At 51.5% G+C, this 20,891-nt stretch overlaps 1 protein-coding gene across 1 annotated transcript in view; it reads right to left on the bottom strand.

Moving 5' to 3' along the window:
• Window positions 1–20,891, bottom strand: part of TRIM24 (tripartite motif containing 24) — an 868,915-nt gene that overhangs the window by 334,878 nt on the left and 513,146 nt on the right. The window lies entirely within an intron of this gene.

Genomic DNA, 20,891 nt, shown 5'->3' with positions numbered 1-20,891 from the left:
CATGGCCCTTCATCAGGAGATTTTTCCCAAAAAAAGTAATGTCACTAATTAATCCAAAGATTCCGATTACCACAAAATAATTTAATGTTAGAATGCCCATGTGATAAAACTAATTCTGTGGTGAAAAACTTAATATACGAAAATGCATAAGTGATCATGCCCAAACTTAAACGTCAAAAAACTCAATGAATTACCTTATCAAATGACATGAAATGAAATACAGGTCCAAGCATCCTGTGCAACAGAATGATGTAGTAAACTGTCCAGTAGTTAACAGCTGCTCAATTAACACTTCAAATAGGTGATCACTGTGGTACACATATATGCCCCAATGGCATGCATTAGAACTCATGTCAAAATTAAACCGAGCTCAGCGCGACCGAAAGTGTGAAATGACTCCTGGTGTGTGAAACGGACAAAGGCTAAGCCGTAGCCTTCGAACAAGCATAAATGGACCCACCATATTGGATGAGTGACATGACTAGTATTACCAAGGGACAACTTGGTCCTCATATTCAAATCACGCGGTATTCTAATAAATCAATGTGATATCATGTAAGGGTGCAAAAACAATATAAAAAAATAAAAACAGCATATAATTAAAAGTGAAAAATTAAAACGTAAGATTAAGGTGGAAAGTGAAGAATCAGTAAACAAGGCACACTCAAGAAGAAACTATGGACCAATTTAGAAAAATTACACTTGTATAATTAGACACCAAGATCATCAGAATCAGTTAAGTCCTTTCGCAGTTCTGGATTAGAAAAATACAGTCACATAACAGATTTGAGGAATCAGCCTCAAACGTGGCAATGTTATCTCATGGGAGAAATATACACTTCATGGGTCTGTTTGTAAATGTTTTTGGAGGATGCCTTCTAGGACGTAGTGGAGAGGTGAGGTGCTAGTCGTACTGGTATCCTCAAGCGCTACGTGGTAAAATCTATAGCAAGATAAAGTCTGAAAGTGGGGAGTTGGGGACAAGTCCGGCACAACCCAAAGAGAGGTTCGACTTTTGATTGTCTCTGTAGGACAGGGACAAAATCTGTTTATGTGAACTAGGGCGGGGGGCTCACGTGCAGAGGTATTTTTTCCAGCTGGTCACTGCAGTTAGAGGCTCTGACTTGGCTTTGATGACCTGCAGAAGGAGAGAAAACAGGTCAGCTTGGCCACTCTGGATGAAGACCCCGTAGATCCTAAAGTCCCTCAACAGCAAGTTGAGGTCGGCATCGTTGGTGTCCAGACTGGACAGGCAACAAGACTTGGCAGTTGCAAGGACTCCGGTACCCAGTGTATTGGTGCTGGGAGGTTCAGGGAGGGGTCAGCGGCTCAAGACATGGTGAGAGCAATTGGGCTGGCATCCTGGACACACAACAATCTCTTCCTGGAGAGTTGCTCCCTCGGTGGGCCCGATAATCAGCAAGGCAAAGTACTGGGTCGATGCAGTCGGTGTCTGCAAAAGCAGTGTGATGGCTCCTCCACATCAAGGCAGATGCTGCTTGGTTGATTAAGGTAAGTACAGTCCTCCAAGTGTTTGGGGAAGCTGTTCAGCTTCTGGACGAGTCAGTCTTTATGACTGTCACAGTGTAAGCAGCCATGAAGGGTTTTGCGCCAAATTCAGTGCAGGACCTCTGTTCTCTCGACTTCGGCTCTTCTTTGTACTTCCTTCGGTTCCCAGTAGACTAATCTAAGTTCCTGGTGTCAGCGGGATTCTTAAATACTGAACTTAAGGGAGTGCAGGGTAGTAGCTCATGGGCTACTTACACCTGGGGTGAGTATACCCCCTATAGGACAACTTCCTGGGGCGAATAGGCATAAACCTTACCCAGAGTTCCGCGTTTCACCAATTTCAAAACGGTGAAACCCTTGCTTGGCTGTCCACTTTAGGTGCCCACCTAAGGGGTGTGCCTAGCCTGGAAGTGTGACATGCCTTCTGAATAATTTAATTTCCCGCCTGCTCTGGGTGCCAAATGTTCCCCAGGACAGTAGATGGCATTCCCTAGGTCTAGGGGTATTTCGTCCCATATTTAAGGCGGCAGAGGCTTTGAAACCCCTGGCCTTGACATGCTAATTCACTAGCCATCCTGCTGGAGGAGGTGTGACAGCGCACCACCGACCATAGGGCTTGATCAGTTACCAGCATGTTGACTCTGGGTCTACGTCTCAGCAATTTCAGGCATTTTTATGTCCGAGCCGCTCTCCGCAAAGGTCGCGGATGTGACCGTCTCCACCAGGGATCTAGCTTCCCTTTCCAGTCGCTGGCGTGCCATGTCAAGGGTACCATCTTGCCTCACTACCACATGGGTATCCAAACCAGACTCCCACCTGCGTCTGCCTTGTTGCCTCGATGTCGATCCATTCAGCCATGTTTTCTGGGACCAAGTATCGGCCCCACAGGCGCCAGGAGGCTTCCATGATTCCCCCCCCCCCCCCATACCCACTTCCTTCCAGCCAGTCCTGCACCGCTTCAGGCATTACGAAACAATGTGAGAGCCCCTCATGGACAACTTTCAATTTTGCAGGGTACAGTAACATGTACTTAAGTCCCATGGCCTTCAGCCTCTGTTTCACTCCTCCTAACATTTGTCACAGCTATTGTACACATTGTCTATAGTCTAGGAGGTTCTGAAGTACAGTTTTCGTAGGAGGGGTCCCCCATCCGCCAGACCTCCTTAAGGACAGGCACTCTATCCTTAAAGTAAAGGATCCTACCAATTAGTGTGCACGTCAGCCCACCCAGCAGCGGAGGATGTGCTAAGCTAGCCTTGGGCAACGCCATTCTCATTCATTGTTTCCGAAAAAAGTTCTGGAGCAGTGCCCTCCAAACCCTCAGGAAATCACACGAAGCATAAGTTACCGCACTGGGAGCACCCCTCCGCATCTTCAGTGTGCATTTCCAGCTTTTGCGTATGTGTGATAAGACTGGCAACAGTTGTCTTAAGGGCGCTCAGTTCCTCTTGCAGCTTACTGACTTGCTGTGCCATCACCAATACACAGCAGGTACCTTTTGAGCCAGAGAGCAACAGGCTTTAATGCACAAGACAACCCATCGGGAGATAGTGCGCTTGTGCACCGCCCGACCTTTCTTGGCACTCACGTAGCCAACAAAGAGCTGGTCATCCACCCAGAACTGTTGTGTGCGGTTGAGATAGAACGAAAGTACACGTTTTGGGTCCAGACGGTGGAGCCTCTCCTCTTCCCTTGAAGGGTGCGGAGGCGGAAAGAAAGTGGGCAGAGTGACAGTTTGCCCGAGATGATAGGCAGAGACTACTTTTGGTAGAAAGGATGGACGCGGTCGAAGCACAACCTTGTCCGGATGAATCGCCAGGAAAGGAGGTTTACAGGAAAGAGCCTAGAGCTCACTCAACCGCCGAGCAGAGGTGATGGCCACCAGGAAGATAGTTTTCAAAGTTAATAACCGCAAAGGACAGTTATGAAGAGGCTCAAAGGGAGCGCACATCAAGTATGTGAGAATCAGGTTCAAGTCCCATTGAGGCATCACAAAAGGAATAGGAGGGAAAAGGTGAGTAATGCCTTTGAGAAATCTATTGACAACTGGGGACTTGAAGAGAGAGGGCTGATTAGGTAGAATAAGAAAGGCTGAAGGAGCAGAAAGGTAGCCCTTGATAGTGCCCAGAGCAGAGCCCTGCTGGGCCATGAGAGAAGGAACAATAGGACCTCAGAAAGAGGGGCAGAAAAAGGATCTACAGCTTTTGCTGTGCACCATGCCACAAATTCTTTCCACCAACAGGCGTATACCGTTTTAGTGGAGGGACGCCTGGCTGCCAGAATCACATTACAGACTTCAGGAGGCAAGTCAAATGGAATCAGTTGTCGCCGCTCAATCTCCACGCAAGGAGGTGGAGGCTGGACAGGTTCGGGTGGAGGACCGCCCCCTGTTGCTGTGACAGGAGATCCTCCTGAAGAGGCAATCGGATCGGGGGATCCACGCTCATGATGAGTAGCTCGGGATACCAAACTCGTCAAGCCCAGTCCGGTGCCACAAGAATGACTTGGGCCGGGTCACGTCTGATCTTCTTCAGCACTCTGGGCAGAAGTGGTATAGGTGGAAAGGCGCACAACAGACCGCAACTCCACTCGCAAAGAAAAGCGCCTCCGAGCGAGTGCCGCCTTGGAAACTCCAGCGTGCAGAACTGCTGGCATTGCGTGTTTTCTTCGGTAGCGAATAGATCTAACCAAGGTTCTCCCCACTGCTGAAAGAGACCTTGTGCCACATCTGAGTGAAGACACCATTCGGGATCCAACATGCACCTGCGGCTGAGTTCATCCGCCCTGGCGTTCAGGGTACCTACCAGGTGTTTAACCACAAAGGAAATGCCTTGACGTTCCAGTCACGTCCAGAGACGTAGAGCCTCCTGACAGAGTCCACGACCCCACCCCGCCCTGCTTGTTGCAGTACCACATGGTGGTGGTTTGGTCTGTGAATACCTGCACTACTCTCCCCTTGACAGAGGGATGGAATGCTTTCAGTGCAAGTAGGATCGCCCTGAGCTCCAAAAGGTTGATATGGAGCTTGGACTCCGCCAGAGACAAGAGTCCTCTGATCTCCGCCTCTCCCATGTGGCCGCCCCATCCCAGGAGGGACGCATCCGTCACTACTGTGTGCTCCGGTTGGGGAAGGGAGAGGGATCTGCCGCTGACCCAACACTGGTTCATGAGCCACCACTGCAAGTCCTGTGCAGTGCCCTCCGAGATCTAGACATAGTCTGACAGGTTTCCCCGATGCTGCGTCCACTGGAACTTCAGGTCCCACTGCAGAGCCTGCATATGCCATCTGGCATGATAGATCAGCAGGATGTAGGAGGCCATGAAGCCCAGCAGCCTCAGTGTCTTCCTGACCGAAACCCAGGACCAGGGCCGAAAGATCGGAATCATAGCCCGAATGTCCTGGACTCGCTGTTCGGGAGGTTAAACCCAAAACTGCGCTGTATCCAGAACCGCTCTGATGAAGAGGAGCTTTTGAGAGGTAATCAGGTGCGACTTCGGCTCGTTGATGGAAAACGCCAGCAAGTGCAGGAGGTCGGCCGTAGTCTGGAGGTGGGAGACGACTGTCTGGGACGAGCCCGCCTTCAACAACCAGTCGTCGAGATAGGGGAAGACTGAAACCCCTGATCTGCGCAGATGAGCTGCAACCACCGCCCTCACTTTCGTGCACACCCGAGGGGGGCTGGTAAGGCCGAAAGGTAGCACGGTGAACTGAAAGTGCTCGAGGCCCACCGTGAACCGTAAGCAACGCTGGTGGGCTGGCAGGATGGGGATATAAAAATAAGCATCCTGCAAGTCCAACGCTACCAGCCAGTCTTGCGGGTCTAGGGCAGACAAGACCTGAGCAAGCGTGAGCATCTTGAACTTCTCCTTCCGGAGGAAGCGATTGACGTGCCGGAAGTATAAGATAAGGCGCAGACCTTTGTCCTTCTTTGGAACCAAGAAGTAGTGGGAGTAACAACCACAACCTACTTCTGGCGTCAGAACGCGCTCGATGGCCCCCTTGGCCAAGAGAGTCGCAACTTCCTGCTGGAGAAGTGCCAAGTGATCCCCCGACATGCAGTGGTACTGAGGTGGCATGGCTGGAGGGGTAGACTCGAAGGGGAGGGAGAAGCCCCTTCGGACTATCTGTAGAACCCACCGGTCCGAAGTGATGGTGCGCCAGTGGGGGAGGTGATGGCGAATCCCTCCGCCCACTGGCGTCTGGTGGGCCTGAAACACCGGCCTAGAAAGGTTTTGAGGCGGCAGTGGCAGGAGCGGTGATGGATTGACCTGCCCGCTGTCCTCGGGACCCACCACGTCAGGTACCACGTTCGCGGTTGCGCTGCTACTGCGGCTGCGCAGGCCTGCGGGTTTCAAAAGGAATGCGATTGAACGCCTCGACCCTGACCTCGAAAGGAGTGAAAAGCAGACCCCGAGGGAGTGCGCGCTGTGGCGAGACCCAAGGACTGGGCCGTAGCCCGAGAGTCCTTAAAGCGTTCCAGGGTGCTATCTGCCTGGTCACCAAAGAGGCGTGTGCCATCAAAGGACATGTCCAACAAAGTGTTCTGAACATCCCCGGAGAAGCCAGTTGTTCTGAGCCAAGCATAACGGCGGAGCGCCACCGTTGAGGAAAGTGCCCTGCCGAGTGAATCGGCCATGTCAAGTCCACAACGGATAGTGAATTTAGCAGCATCTCTTCCCTCGTAAAGGCCTGGGACTGCACCGCCCCAGCTTCCACAGGGCACTGAGGCAGCACCTGTGCCACCGTGTCCCACACAGAATGCGAATAGCGGCCCAACAGGCACGCAGTATTCACCGCCCACAACCCAGAACTGGCAGAAGTGAAAATCTTTTTCCTGAACTGCTCCAGTTTCTTAGATTCCTTGTCCGGAGGGGCAGAAGGGAATGCGCTCGGGGAGGCAGAGGCCTGGACAACCAGACTCTGAGGCGTCGGGTATTGTGTGAGAAAGCTGGGGTCGCCTGGTGGTGGCGGCGCGTCACACCCTTATCCACAGGAGCCCCTGTGTTGGGTTTGTTCCAGGTGCTCAACAGGACGTCAGTAAGTGCGTCGTTGAAGGGCAGCAGCGGCTCCGCAGAGGAGGACGCTGACTGCAGTACCTCAGTCAGGATATTGGTCTTGATAGGTACAGAAGGGAGCTCGAGGTTAAGAGCCTTAGCCGCCCTACGCAACACCACGGAAAAAGACCCAACCTCCTCCGTAGCCACGGAAGAGGGGGACTGTGTATCACGATGTGGAGAGAAATCCAGATCCACTGGACCTTTCATATCACCTTCCCATTCTGGTTCATCCTCGCATTGAGCTGTGAGTGGGTCTTCAGACCCCTCCCACTACTCCCCTTCGTCCGCCGGGTTTTGAAGTGGCCGGTAGGGACGAGGTGCCCGGGGAAACTCTCCACCAAGAAACAGAACCGGGGGGTAATAGACCAATGCCGGTTCTGTGCAGTCCAGCGCCGCATCTGGCACCGCCCCCGGCGCCAGTGGCGGCGTCGCACCCGGCACAGAGGCCGGAGGCACCGTAGGGTATTGTGCTGGCGTAGCTGGGGCCAAAGGCGGCAGCACGGGGGCAGAACCACCCAACGGGTCCATGGAACCCGATTGGCCAAACAAACAGCTCATGGCTGACAGGAAAGCCTGTATGTCCTCCGGAGTTGCGTGTTGGCATGGAAAGGGCGCAGGGAAGTGACCGCCCGTCACCTCCACTGCATCCCTTGACCGGTGAGGGTAGACAAAGAGCGACGTCGCTTCTTCGACTTTTTATGGCGCTGTGACTTACCTGTCCCCGAGTCCGACGAGCGATGGTGACAGCTCCACGACCTGGCCCTCGACCTCCCATGGGAGCGGACCTCGATCGGCGTGGAACCGATTGCCGGACCTCCAACAACTTTTGGGAATGCTCCCACAAAGTTTTCGGCGCCATGGCCAGACAATCAGGGCACGCCTCATAGGCATGCCCCAAGCAGAAGAGACATGTTGTGCGGGTCCGCTACAGACATGTTCTGACGGCAGGCCCTACAGGACTTAAATCTGGGTATCCCTACTGCACCAGAAGTCGAGTACTCAACAAAACAAGAGAAACAAGCTCTCAGAAACCAAGTTAAAACATTAACCAGGAGTACCACTCTCTTTCGGATCTGCGCTTGCTGGTGCGGAAAAAAACAACTCATGTCAGCGCGCGTGGGCGCGTCCAAGCAGCTCCGACGATGTCATCTCGGCGGCACCGATGTACGTGGAGCCGCACGACGACGCCTGGCAACGCGCAGGTGTACTGCTGATGAAAACTTTCCGGATCCAGTCTGACGCCTGCGGTTATTCTAAGGTAAGGAATCTATCACTAACGTGTCTCTTTCAGATATTACACTTTCCATGGGGTAGCAAATGGAAAGTTGACTCTGCTGCAACCTTAGAAATAGATCAAGGGGAAAAATTAAAAATGCAAGACACGGTTGGCTATTCAGACCACTAATTTGATACATTTTGAATGAAATGTATGCTTCAATAACTGTAGTCTTCAGGATCACCAGTTTTCACGCATTCAATCAAATCAGTCAGTAGAATTTTAGAGCGCTTCTAGTCACCTGTGAGGGTATCCAGATGCATTTAAACAGAAGTATCAAATGGACACCTCGGTGTTGTGGTCAAGAAATGTCATTAGCTTACTAACTTTATTTTTACCCAAATGAGTTTCTCTAATGGCGTATCTTTCTCTTGAAGGGAAACGAAAAAAAAATACTGAATGAAATGGAAATTATAGTATACCATTATTTCAACGCCACATGTATTTGAGCTGTTGAAAAAGCTTTGCTATTTGCAGGGTTTGGCCCCCTATTAGATGAACTGCATTTTAACCCGTTTCAAGTTTTAGGTTTTATTTCAAGGAGGAACCTACAGGAAGAATAGCAAGCATTTGCAATGCAATAGGTCTTGCATTGCGAGAGAGTTTGAGCTATTGGCATTGTAAATGACAATGCCTTTTTTAAAAATATGTTTATTTATACACCTGCAAGCGGTGCGTAAACACACACTTGCTTTTCGTAAGCAATGACTAAAAGTACAAAATGCGTGTTTACGCAGCGCTTGAAGGTTTTAAAAACATTTATATAAAAGGCATTGTCATTTACAATGCCAATAGCTCAAACGCTTGCAAATGCGAGACCTGATGCATTGCAAATTCTTGTTTTGGTTTACTTTAACACTATTGTTCAAAGGTGGTGTATTATGCAACAAAACCCTAGCGTATTAAATCCAAAAGGGCTGTGAGAATAAGTAAACAAGCAAAACACATACTTCGCCTCCTCTTTCCCTGAAGACATGGCAAATGCTTACCCCAAACACAGGAATGAGCAGGTGCAGTGACAACTAAAGGAAACTGCGAATCGATCTTTGCTTAGTAGAACAACAGTGGACAAATGAAATGGAGATCGGATAGGATAGTGATGAGTTATAATTCTGATGTTATTGTAATAATTACAGGGCTAGAGCACTGGAATTGGCTGCCTTTGGCGACACGATATACGACCACAAGATGGTGCAATGTTGTAACAAATAGCCTCTAAATGGGCTTGTTGGGAGCATCCAAATGACATGTCATTTTGCTGCAGCTCGGGAAATACTTGCACCGGAACTGAGTGTTTGGCAGAGTAGATGTGACAAAATAACTCTCCTACTTCTGTAGCTCATCCATAAATGTGTTTTTGAAAGGCTACAAGTTTAAATGAATCATTCTGATTGCACAGAGCCTTAAACCTAAGTACGGCGCAAATACACACTGCTTTTGCTCTGCTTAGAGAGAAGAACAAGTTACTTACCTTCGGTAACGATGTATCTGTAAGAAACATTAGTTAGTTAGATTCCTCACCTTAGAATATCCCCAGGCGTCAGACTGGATCCGGAAGATTTTTCATCAGCAATACCCCTTGTGCGTCGCTAGGCGTCCTCTGCGGCTCCGCGTCCGTCGTCGTGCGCCGGAATGACGTCGGAGTACTTAGACGCCGCCCTCGCGCGCTGACGTCAGTTCTTGTACATAGCCTTCCGCGCCAGGAACGCAGAGCCATGCAAGATACCGACACTGGTGCCAAAAAATTCTAGGGCCCTGAAAGGGATAGCCTTAACCCTAGATGTCAGTTCACAGAACGGGGAGGATGGGTGGGTCGGTGAGGAATCTAACTAACTAATGTTTCTTACAGATACATCGTTACCGAAGGTAAGTAACTTGTTCATCTGAAATAAACACGTTAGTTAGATTCCTCACCTTAGAATAGATACCCAAGCAATACCATCCCCGGTGGTGGGTCTGCGAACCAAGATCACACCAGAAAGTCCTGGAGGACAGAACGGCCAAAGAAGCCATCCCTCCGGACTTGGCTGTCTAGGCAATAATGCCTGGCAAACGTGTGTAGCGAAGCCCACGTAGCCGCCTGACAGATGTCCTGCAACGGGACTCCCCGTCCCAAAGCAGTAGTAGCCGCTGTAGCCCGAGTGGAATGGGCGCGCAGCCCAACAGGAGGGTCCTTTTTCGCCAAGGAGTAACAGATTTTGATGCACAAAACGACCCACCGGGAGATGGTCCGTTTGTGCACAGCTTTTCCCTTCTTAGCACCCACGTATCCAACGAAAAGTTGGTCGTCCACCCGGAACTGTTTTGTGCGGTCCAAATAAAAAGAGAGCGCACGCTTTGGGTCCAGACGGTGGAGCCTCTCTTCCTCTTTGGAAGGATGCGGAGGCGGAAAGAAGGTGGGCAAGGTGACAGACTGCCCAAGATGAAAGGGAGTCACCACTTTCGATAGAAAAGAGGGACGAGGCCGAAGGACAACCTTGTCCGGATGAACAGAGAGAAAAGGAGGCTTGGACGATAGAGCCTGGAGCTCACTCACCCATCTAGCCGAGGTGATGGCTACCAGGAAAGCAGTCTTAAGCATCAGAAGACGAAGAGAACAATTGTGAAGAGGCTCAAAGGGAGCGCACATCAGAAATGTGAGAACAAGATTCAAGTCCCACTGAGGCATTACGAAAGGAACAGGAGGGAACGTATGAGTAATGCCTTTAAGAAAGCGTTGAAACACAGGGGACTTGAAAATAGAAGGCTGATCAGGAAGCCGTAAGAGGGCAGCAAGATAACCTTTCAAGGTGCCCAGGGCAGAGCCCTGCCGGGCCAAAGAAAGAAGAAAGAGGAGAACCTCAGAAAGAGGGGCGGAAAGGGGATCCACAGCCTTTGCTGTGCACCATGCCACAAATCTGTTCCACCGGCAGGCGTATACCGTCTTTGTGGAGGGACGCCTGGCTGCCAGAATGATATCACAGACTTCAGGAGGCAAGTTAAATGGCATCAACTGCCGCCGCTCAATCTCCACGCATGGAGGTGGAGGCTGGACAGGTTCGGGTGGAGGACCGTCCCCTGTTGCTGCGACAGAAGATCCTCCCGAAGGGGCAGACGTATCGGAGGATCGGTCAACATACTGAGTAGCTCGGGATACCAGTACCTTCGTGCCCAATCCGGAGCCACCAAGATGACTTGGGCCCGGTCGTGCCTGATCTTCTTCAGCACTCTGGGCAGAAGTGGTATAGACGGAAAGGCGTACAACAGACCGCAACTCCACTCGTGACGAAAAGCGTCGCCGAGCGAGTGCCGCCTTGGAAATTCCAACGCGCAGAACTGCTGACATTGCGCGTTCTCTTCGGTGGCGAATAGATCTAACCAAGGCTCTCCCCACTGCTGAAAGAGACCTTTCCCCACTTCGGAGTTCAGACGCCATTCGTGATCCATCATGCACCGGCGGCTGAGTTCGTCTGCTCTGGCGTTCAGAGAGCCCGCCAGATGTTGAACCACTAGGGTGACGCCCTGGTGTTCCAGCCACGTCCAGAGGCGCAGAGCCTCCTGACAAAGGGTCCACGATCCCACCCTGCCCTGTTTGTTGCAATACCACATGGCAGTGGTGTTGTCCGTGAACACCTGCACGACACTTCCCCTGACAGAGTGAAGGAAGGCTTTCAGTGCAAGTCGGATCGCTCTCAACTCCAACAGGTTGATGTGGAGGCGAGACTCCGCCGGAGACCAGAGGCCTCTGATCTCCCCCTCTACCATATCGCCACCCCATCCCAGGGGGGACGCATCCGTCACTACGACATGCTCTGGTTGGGGAAGGGAGAGGCTCTTGCCCGTGACCCAATCGCGGTCCGTGAGCCACCACTGCAACTGCTGTGCAGTGCCATCCGAGATCAAGACATGGTCGGACAGGTTGCCGTGATGCTGGGCCCACTGAAACTTCAGGTCCCACTGCAGAGCCCGCATGCGCCGCCTGGCGTGATGCACTAGTAGGATGCAGGAGGCCATCAGCCCCAGAAGCCGCAACACTAGCCTGACCGAAACCCAGGATAGAGGCCGAAAGATGGGAATCAGGGCCTGTATATCCCGGACCCGCTGTTCCGGAGGATAGACCCGGAACTGCGCCGAATCGAGAACCGCTCCGATGAAGAGGAGCGTTTGAGAGGGACTCAGGTGTGACTTAGGCACGTTGATGGAAAACCCCAGCAAATGCAGGCGATCCGCCGTAGTCTGGAGGTGGGAGACGACTGCCTGGGGCGAGCCCGCCTTCAACAACCAGTCGTCGAGATAGGGGAAGACTGGAACCCCTGATCTGCGCAGATGAGCTGCGACCACCGCCATCAATTTCGTGAACACCCGAGGGGCACTGGTGAGGCCGAAGGGGAGCACGGTGAACTGAAAATGCTCCTGGCCCACCGTGAACCGCAGGTAACGCCGGTAGGCCGGCAGGACGGGGATGTGGAAATATGCGTCCTGCAAGTCCAACGCTACCATCCAGTCTCCAGGGTCGAGGGCAGCTAGAACCTGAGCCAAAGTCAACATTTTGAACCGTTCCTTCCGGAGGAATGCATTGATGTTCCGGAGGTCCAAGATAGGGCGTAGGCCCCCTTTGCCCTTCTTGGGAACCAGAAAGTAGTGGGAATAACAACCACGACCTACTTCTGGGCTCGGAACGCGCTCGACGGCCTCTTTGGCCAAGAGGGCCGAAACTTCCTCTCGTAGAAGATTCAAATGATCCTCCGAGATACGGTGGTGCCGCGGTGGCATGGCTGGAGGGGTCGTCTCGAAGGGGAGGGAGTAGCCCCTTCGGACGATTTGCAGCACCCACCTGTCCGAGGTGATGGTACGCCAGTGGAGCAGGTGATGGCGAACTCTGCCGCCCACTGGCGAGGAGTGGGCCGGAAAGCTCGAACTAGGAAGGCTTGGAGGCGGATGCTGCCGGGGTGGATGTGGGCTGACCGCGTCGTCCTCCAGAACCGCCTCGGCGGAAACCACGTCCGTGACCGCGCGCAGGTTGGTTCTGCGGCTGGTGGCTAGGCGGACGTGAGGAGGCACCCCTTCCTTGGCCACAAAAGGGGCGAAAGGCGGAAGTTTGCGACCGCGGGGCCGAGAGGCCCAAGGACTTGTCCGTAGCCCGGGAGTCCTTAAAGCGATTCAGTGCACTGTCCGCTTTCTCACCAAAAAGGCGAGTGCCATCAAAGGGCATGTCCATGAGAGTGCTCTGGACATCCCCCGAAAAGGACGTGGACCGCAGCCAGGCGTGACGTCTAAGCGACACCGTGGTAGAAATCGCCCTACCCAGCGAGTCCGTAGTGTCAAGCCCACATCGGATTGCGTGTCGTGCTGCATCCCTCCCATCGGCCAGAGCCTGGGTAAGTCGTGTCTGGGCCTCCTCCGGACACAGGGGCAGCACGTCCTCCACCGTATCCCACAGAGAGTGGGAATAACGGTCCGAAAGACAGGCGGTGTTCAAGGACCTCAGACCCAAACTAAGGGAGGAGAACAGCTTTTTGCAAAACTGTTCGTCTCTTGGAATCCCGGTCCGGCGGAGCGGTCGGGAAGGAGGATTGGGAGGTAGAAGCCTGGATAACCAGGCTCTCGGGGGTGGGGTGTTGGGACAGAAAACTGGGGTCGCCCGGAGCAGGGCGGTGGCGCCTGGCGACGTTCCTGTCCACAGGAGGGACTGTGGAGGGCTTGGACCAGGTGCCCTGCAGAACGTCAATGAGGGCCTCATTGAATTGCAGCAGAGGCTCAGTGGAGCTTGCTGCAGACTGAAGCACCTCAGTGAGGACGTTAGTCCTCACAGCCACGGCAGGCAGCTCGAGCCCAAGGGCTGCGGCCGCCTTGCGCAGCACCACAGACAAAGCAGCACCCTCCTCCGAAGCCACAGTCGGAGGAGAGATGAATCCAGTGTCTGGAGAGGTATCCAGACCACTGGCCTCCCCCAGTTCATCTGCCCAGTCCTGTGACAGCTGAGCCTCAACGGCCATAAGATCCTCGGACCTCTCCCAGTCGCCCCCGTCATCCGATTCCTGGTAAACAGGAGGAAGGAGCGGAGCCGGACGATAGACATAATGTGTCTCTAACGGCACCGCACGCGGCGTCCATCGACGCCGTAACGGCGCCGGATCCGGAGCGGGGCTGAACTGGGGCTCGACGCCGAGCGGAGCCGGCGTCGGAGGTGGAACCGGTGTCGACGCCGGTGGAGGAGGCGTGACGAGGTCGACCGGTGTCGGCGGGGACTCGGGGACGAGTCCCTCGGGAACCTGCGGCGTCGGGGCCGAAGCCGGCGACGGTGCTGCCGGCATGCAAGGTTGCCCAGTCGGGTCCGCGGGGCCCGGAGGCGCGCCAGCGGGCGTCGACGGCGGAGCCAGGCTCCTCATGGCCGCGAGGAAGGCACTGACTTCCGCCGGCGCCGCATCAGTCCCAGGGGCCGGCGGGTATGGGGACTTGCGCGGCGCCTGCGGCTCCGCTGGAGCTGCGGGGGTGGAACCACCCTGACCCTCGGCCGAGTCGCGCGAGGGGAGTCCGAAGAGCGGTGTCGCCTCTTGGACTGCTTCGACTTACCCGAAGACTTGGAGCCAGACGAGCTATGATGACGTCGGCTGCGGCTCCGCGACCGATCCTTGGACCTCCTCCTGGACCGGGATCGAGAGGGGCGCGGAGCCGAGTGGTGAAGCTCGAGGAGCGCGGAGCCGAGTGGTGAAGCTCGAGGAGCTTACGGGACCGCTCCCGTCTAGCCTTCGAGGTCAGGGCCTTGCAGTCCGAACACGACTCCGCGTCGTGGTCGAGGCCCAAACAGTAAAGGCACCGGCAGTGATGATCCGTAACCGACATCAAGCGGTTGCAGTCAGCACAGGCTTTGAAACCAGGCATCCTACCGGCACCGGAGTCGAGACAAGATCAAATAGGATCAAAAAACTTTGTCAAAAAAGACTAAAAGGGGTAGCTCTCCCGGATCTGCGCTTACTAGCGCGGAAAAAAGAAGAACTGACGTCAGCGCGCACGACGACGGACACGGAGCTGCAGACGACGCCTAGCGACGCGCAAGGGGTATTGCTGACGAAAAATCTTCCAGATCCAGTCTGACGCCTGGGGATATTCTAAGGTGAGGAATCCAACTAACGTGTTTCTTTCAGATACAGGGATTTTGTTTGCTAAGTGATTACTGTTTTTTAAAAATTTAATATTAGATTGATTAAAAGCCCAGCTCACCTTTCTTGAACAGGGAAAGCCTTGAACTCTGACGGTGACGAGTTCAAGGCTCCCCGTATTTGCTCGTGTCTCCAAGTTCAACATTTAAACAAGCATTGGCATAGCCAATAGGCCTCGCTTTTGGGACCTTATAAGTATTTAGTTATGCAGCAGAATATCCTTGGTGCAACAACACCAACTGTTGCATGGCTAAACACGTATAAGGTCCCAAATGTGAGACCTATTGGCTATGCCAATGCTTGTTTGGGGGGGGGGGGAGGGGGTGAAAACAGAGGGGACTGAATATTCACATTGTTGTGTATGCCTCTTTGTAATCGTCCTCTACATTATGCTCCAAGTCTTTCGTGCAGGTGGGGTCTTGGTGCTGCACTGGTGCAAATGGTGATACCCTGTAGATAATCTGTGATGATAGCAGCCATTGTTTAAATGAATGCTGTGATCACATGACCACAGCAGGAATCATCTGCATCTAGCCCTGGGAGGCAAAGACAGGAAAAGGCGACATCTTACGGCTTGTAAATAATGTTAATATGCACAGAGATTTAATTCAGGCACCACGTCAATGCACTTTGCTGGTATGCAGCTGCCCACATTTTTTCCGGACCCTCGTGGGTCAACACTCGAAACGCTAAATTAATGTGAATAGATTGTATAAAAGTTATGCTACGAAAAAGCAGTAAACGGAAGCAGGCATATTTACAAAAAGTCTCATTATTTTCTGCAAACATCATACTGAAAACCTCTCTGAAGAAACGAGGAAGCATTATTGCTTTAATGTATGGCAGTGGTGGGCCCATCATGCTACTCTCTGCCACCCCTGTCAGTCGGTGGTCTCTGCTGAAGAGTGGAGGGCTGGAACAGGTCCAGACTTCCAGCTCCTGGATTAACAATGAGTCACGGACTCTCCAAACCCAAAACATCTCCAGGATTCTTCCTCTTAAATTAATCTGTAAATCCATCAGGGAAGTCCCACAGGGAAATATCATTTCAAAGATTGATTGATGTAATTAACCCCTGCCCTCTACCCTTTTAAAGGATTAGATCCTACTTGGTAAAGAAACTGTTTTACATGAAAATGCTTGGTGTAATCCAAAGATATGCAAATATTAGGACGTCTGCATCTTCATGTCAACAAACAAATAATAAATAAAGGGGAGATTAACTGGCATTTCGTACTTGGATACATTTGTAAAGAAGAATTACGTTATAGGTTTATTTGGCTATAAATTAGCAAACTTAGACTTTTGTTTTTGAAGTGTGGATAAGACTTCCCTGTGGCTTTTTGGCCTGTGGGAGCTTCTGTTGCTCACATGTCCTGATCACGTTCTAACTTTAATCGTGTTTAGGTCGAGGGCTCAAACATCAAGGAAAACTGACGCGGTGGCATGCAGGACCCTGAAACCATCCCTGGCTCTACAGGCAGAGACTAACACACTGAGGGGCAGAGCAGCAAGGCATAGTAAATCACGCCAAGGAGAAGAATCTAGTAAGGAATATGCTACTTACCAGTATGCATCTGTTCTTGGCATGTAGAGCTGCAGAGTCACACACTGAGGATAAGATCGCCATCTGGTGTTGGGCTCGGATGATTGCAGGTTGTTGTTGTCTTCAGAAGAAGCCTTTGGTCACGAGGTTGGTGACTCCTCCCCTGGACAACAGTGCACATGGGCATCCACTCCATCGTCAGATTGTTTTTTCGCCATGATGGGAAAAGATGGTGTATAGGAATGAAAGAAAGGATGTCCATGTGTAATGTCTAAGTAAGACGGATGCTGGAACAGATACAGGTCCCGGGGAGGCGGGCGGGCGTGTGTGACTCTGCAGCTCTACATGCCAAGAACAGATGCATACTGGTAAGTAGCATATTCCGTTCGAGGCATATGAGCTGCAGATCACACACTGAGGATAGATTATACAGCAGTGCTTCCCCTTAGCGGTGGTCGCCTGTATCTGTTGCAGCAGCTTGAAATAAAGTTTTTAGGACAGCCTGGCCCACTGAGGCCTGTTGTTTGGCCTGCACGTCAACACAGTAGTGTTTAGTGAAGGTATGCGTGGTAGACCACGTGGCTGCCTTGCAAATGTCTTCTAAGGGAATGTTACCTAAGAAGGCCATAGAAGCCCCTATTTTACGCGTGGAGTGCGCCATAGGGGGAACTGTAAGTGTACGTTTAGCCTTTAGGTAGCATATTTGGATGCATTTAACTATCCACCGGGCTATACCGGATTTGGAGATTGGATTGCCTTTATGTGGTGGTGCGAAAGCAACAAAGAGTTGTTTCGTCTTTCGAAAAGGTTTTGTCCTGTCGATGTAATAAAGCAAGGCTCTTTTGACATCTAAGGTATGTAGGGCCCTTTCAGCTACGGAGTCTGGGTTTGGGAAAAAGACTGGTAGCTCTACTGATTGGTTAAGGTGGAAAGGGGAAATCACTTTTGGAAGAAATTTCGGGTTTGTCCTAAGAACCACTTTGTTACGGTGTAGTTGTAAGAAAGGTTCCTCTAGTGTAAGGGCTTGTATTTCACTTACTCTGCGTAGGGAAGTGATTGCGATAAGGAAAGCTACCTTCCATGTTAGGAATTGTAATTCACATTTGTGCATAGGTTCAAATGGGGGACCCATAAGTCTTGTTAGAACCACATTGAGATTCCACACTGGGGCAGGTGGCAATCTTGGGGGAAGAATTCTTTTGAGACCTTCCATAAACGCTTTGATGGCTGGTACCTTAAAAAGGGACAGGTGTTGCCTATTTTGCAAGTAGGCTGCTAAGGCTGCTAGGTGTAAACGTATAGAGGAATACGCTAGATTGCATCTTTGCAAGTGTAGTAGATAGCAAATGATGTTTTGGATGGAAGCATCCAATGGATGTATGTCATTATTAGCGCAGTAGATGGCAAATCGTTTCCATTTTGCGGCATAACACGCTCTAGTAGTAGGTCGTCTAGCTTCCTTTATGATATTCATACAGTCTGGAGGGAGATTGAGGTATCCGAACTCTAAGACTTCAGGAGCCAGATCGCTAGGTTCAGTGTTTGAGGATCTGGGTGTCTGATTTCTCCATGGTTCTGGGTTAATAGATCCGGGGAGAGGCGTAGCCTTTGATGTGGAACTAAAGATAGTTCCAGAAGTGTGGTGAGCCACGGTTGACGTGCCCAAGTGGGAGCTACTAGTATTAGCGTTAGCGATTGTTGTTTCAGTTTGCGTACCACAAATGGAACTAGTGGGAGAGGCGGAAAAGCGTACGCAAATCTGCCTGACCAGTTCATCCATAGGGCATTGCCCTTCGACTGTGGGTGTGGAAACCTGGCGGCGAAGGTTGGGCATTTTGTGTTTTCGGGAGTGGCGAACAGGTCTATATCTGGTTGTCCCCATTTTTGGAAGAAGGGGAGTAGAACCTTGGGGTGTAATTCCCATTCGTGGATCTGCTGCGTGTGGCGACTTAGGAGGTCGGCCACTTGATTGTGGATCCCTGGGAGATGTTCTGCTAACAGGTAGATGTTTTGTGGAATTGCCCATCTCCAGATTTGCTGTGCCAGTTGGGACAGTTGGAGAGAATGTGTCCCTCCCTGTTTCTGTATATAATACATTGTCGTCATGTTGTCTGTGCGTATGAGGACAGTTTTGTTCTTTAGGTGTACTTGAAAGGATTTTAGTGCTAGGAACACTGCTAAGAGTTCCAGGTGGTTGATGTGGAGCAGTTTCTGTTGACTGGTCCATCTGCCCTGAGTGGTATGGTGAAGGAGGTGGGCTCCCCACCCTGTGAGAGATGCGTCTGTAGTTAGCACAACTTGTGGAAGAGGCTCTAAGAACGGCCGCCCTTTGGACAGGTTGATGGTGTTCCACCATTTCAGTGAGCGAAGTGAGCGACTGTCCACCAACACCAGATCGGTAAGTTGTCCGTGAGCTTGGTTCCACTGTTGTGCTAGACATTCCTGTAAGGGGCGCATTTGAAGTCGTGCGTGTGGGACTATGGAGATGCATGACGCCATCATGCCTAGAAGCTGCATGAACACTCTTGCTGGAAGAGATGGATGAGTTTGAAATTGAGAGATGAGATTTTGTATACTGGCTATCCTGGCAGTGCTGGGATAAGCAATGGCTTTGGATGTATCTATGGTTGCTCCTAGATACTGATGTAAGTGGGAAGGTTGTAGATGGGATTTGGGGTAGTTGATACTGAATCCCAAATTGTGGAGAGTTTGAATTGTGCGATGAGTGTGGAGAACGCATTTTTGGCGAGTATTGGCCTTTATGAGCCAATCGTCCAGATAGGGGAAAACATGGATCTGTTGTCTTCTGAGGTGCGCGGCCACGACTGCTAAGCAATTGGTGAACACTCTGGGTGCTGTTGTTACTCCGAATGAGAGAACTGTAAATTGATAGTATTGCCCATCTACCACAAATCGTAGATATTTTCTGTGAGCGGGATGCATAGGGATGTGAAAGTACGCGTCCTTGAGGTCCAATGTGGCAAGGAAGTCTCCCTGTTGTAACAGTGGGAGGACTTGTTGGAGGGTGGTCATATGAAAATGATCTGAATGTATATACTGGTTTAGCAGTCTGAGATCCAGTATGGGCCGTAATGTTTTGTCCTTTTTGGGAATGAGGAAGTATAGAGAATACACCCCTGTTCCCTGATGTTGAAGAGGGACTGGTTCTATCGCATGTTTTTGTAACAGGGATTGAACTTCTTGTTTGAGGAGAGAGAGATGATGTGAGGACATTGGACGTTGTTTGGGTGGTATGTTTGGGGGGGATTATATGAGTTCTAGGCAGTAGCCAGACTGGATAATTTGTCTAACCCATCTGTCTGTGGTGATGGAAGTCCAGACAGGTAGGAATTGTTGGAGTCGCCCCCCGACCGGAGTGGAATGGTCTGGGGGTAGTGGTGGCAAGTCACTGTTTGGTGGCTGGGGAGGTGCGGGTGTTGTTGTTGTTGCCCCGTCCTCGACCTTTGTTATTGTTTCCCCTATAACCTCCTCGGAAATATCCTCTGTTAGGGGATGTTTGTCCAGAATTTTTAAAGGTGGACGTGGTCTCAGTTGCCGTGTTTTTGGAGCCTCCTCTATAAAAGGAGCGACGAAAGGAACCCCGGTTTTGAGGAGACTGCAGTGCTCCCATAGACTTGGCAGTCTCATTATCCTTTTTTCATTTTTTCTAATGCAGTGTCCACTGCAGGGCCAAATAACTGCTCTTGGTTGAGCTAGAATTGCGGTTTGAACCTCCGGTTTAAAACCGGAAATACGGAGCCAGGCATGTCGTCTGAGTAAGACGCTAGTATTGACCGCCCGAGAAGCAGTGTCTGCCGCATCTAAGGCGCATTTAATGGAGGCATTAGATATTAACTTGCCTTCTTGAATGAGGTCAGCTGCCTGGGATTTAAAGGGATCAGGCAGATGTTGCAGAAGGTCCTCAAGTTGGTCATAATGCGCCCTATCATACCGGGCTAACAGGGCCTGGGTATTGGCAATACGCCAGTGGTTCGCCGCCTGTGCGGCGACTCGTTTGCCTGAGGCCTCTAAAAGCTTAGACTCCTTGTCCGGGGGAGGCGTTTCTCCAGTTGTCTGTGAGTTAACGCGCTTCCTGGCATTTGATACGACCAAGGAGTCTAAAGGGAGCTGGGCTTTAATGTATGCAGGGTCCTGCGGGGCTGGTCGGTTCATTTTTTTTCGATGCGGGGGTTGAGAACCCTAGCTCGAACAGGGTCTTTAAAGACCTCAGTGGCATGCTTTATAACCCCTTTAATCATGGGCAGTATGTGAACAGTTTTTTGTGACTGCTCAAAAGTATCGAGGAGAAAGTCCTCTTCAAGGGGGTCTGTGTGCATAGTGACACCATGGAATGTTGCTGCCC

This window comes from Triturus cristatus, chromosome 4_1 (assembly GCF_964204655.1).
Source record: "Triturus cristatus chromosome 4_1, aTriCri1.1, whole genome shotgun sequence".
NCBI classification, from domain to species: domain Eukaryota; kingdom Metazoa; phylum Chordata; class Amphibia; order Caudata; family Salamandridae; genus Triturus; species Triturus cristatus.
The sequence above is the reverse complement of the archived record's forward strand: the minus strand, read 5'-3'. Positions and strand labels throughout refer to the sequence as shown.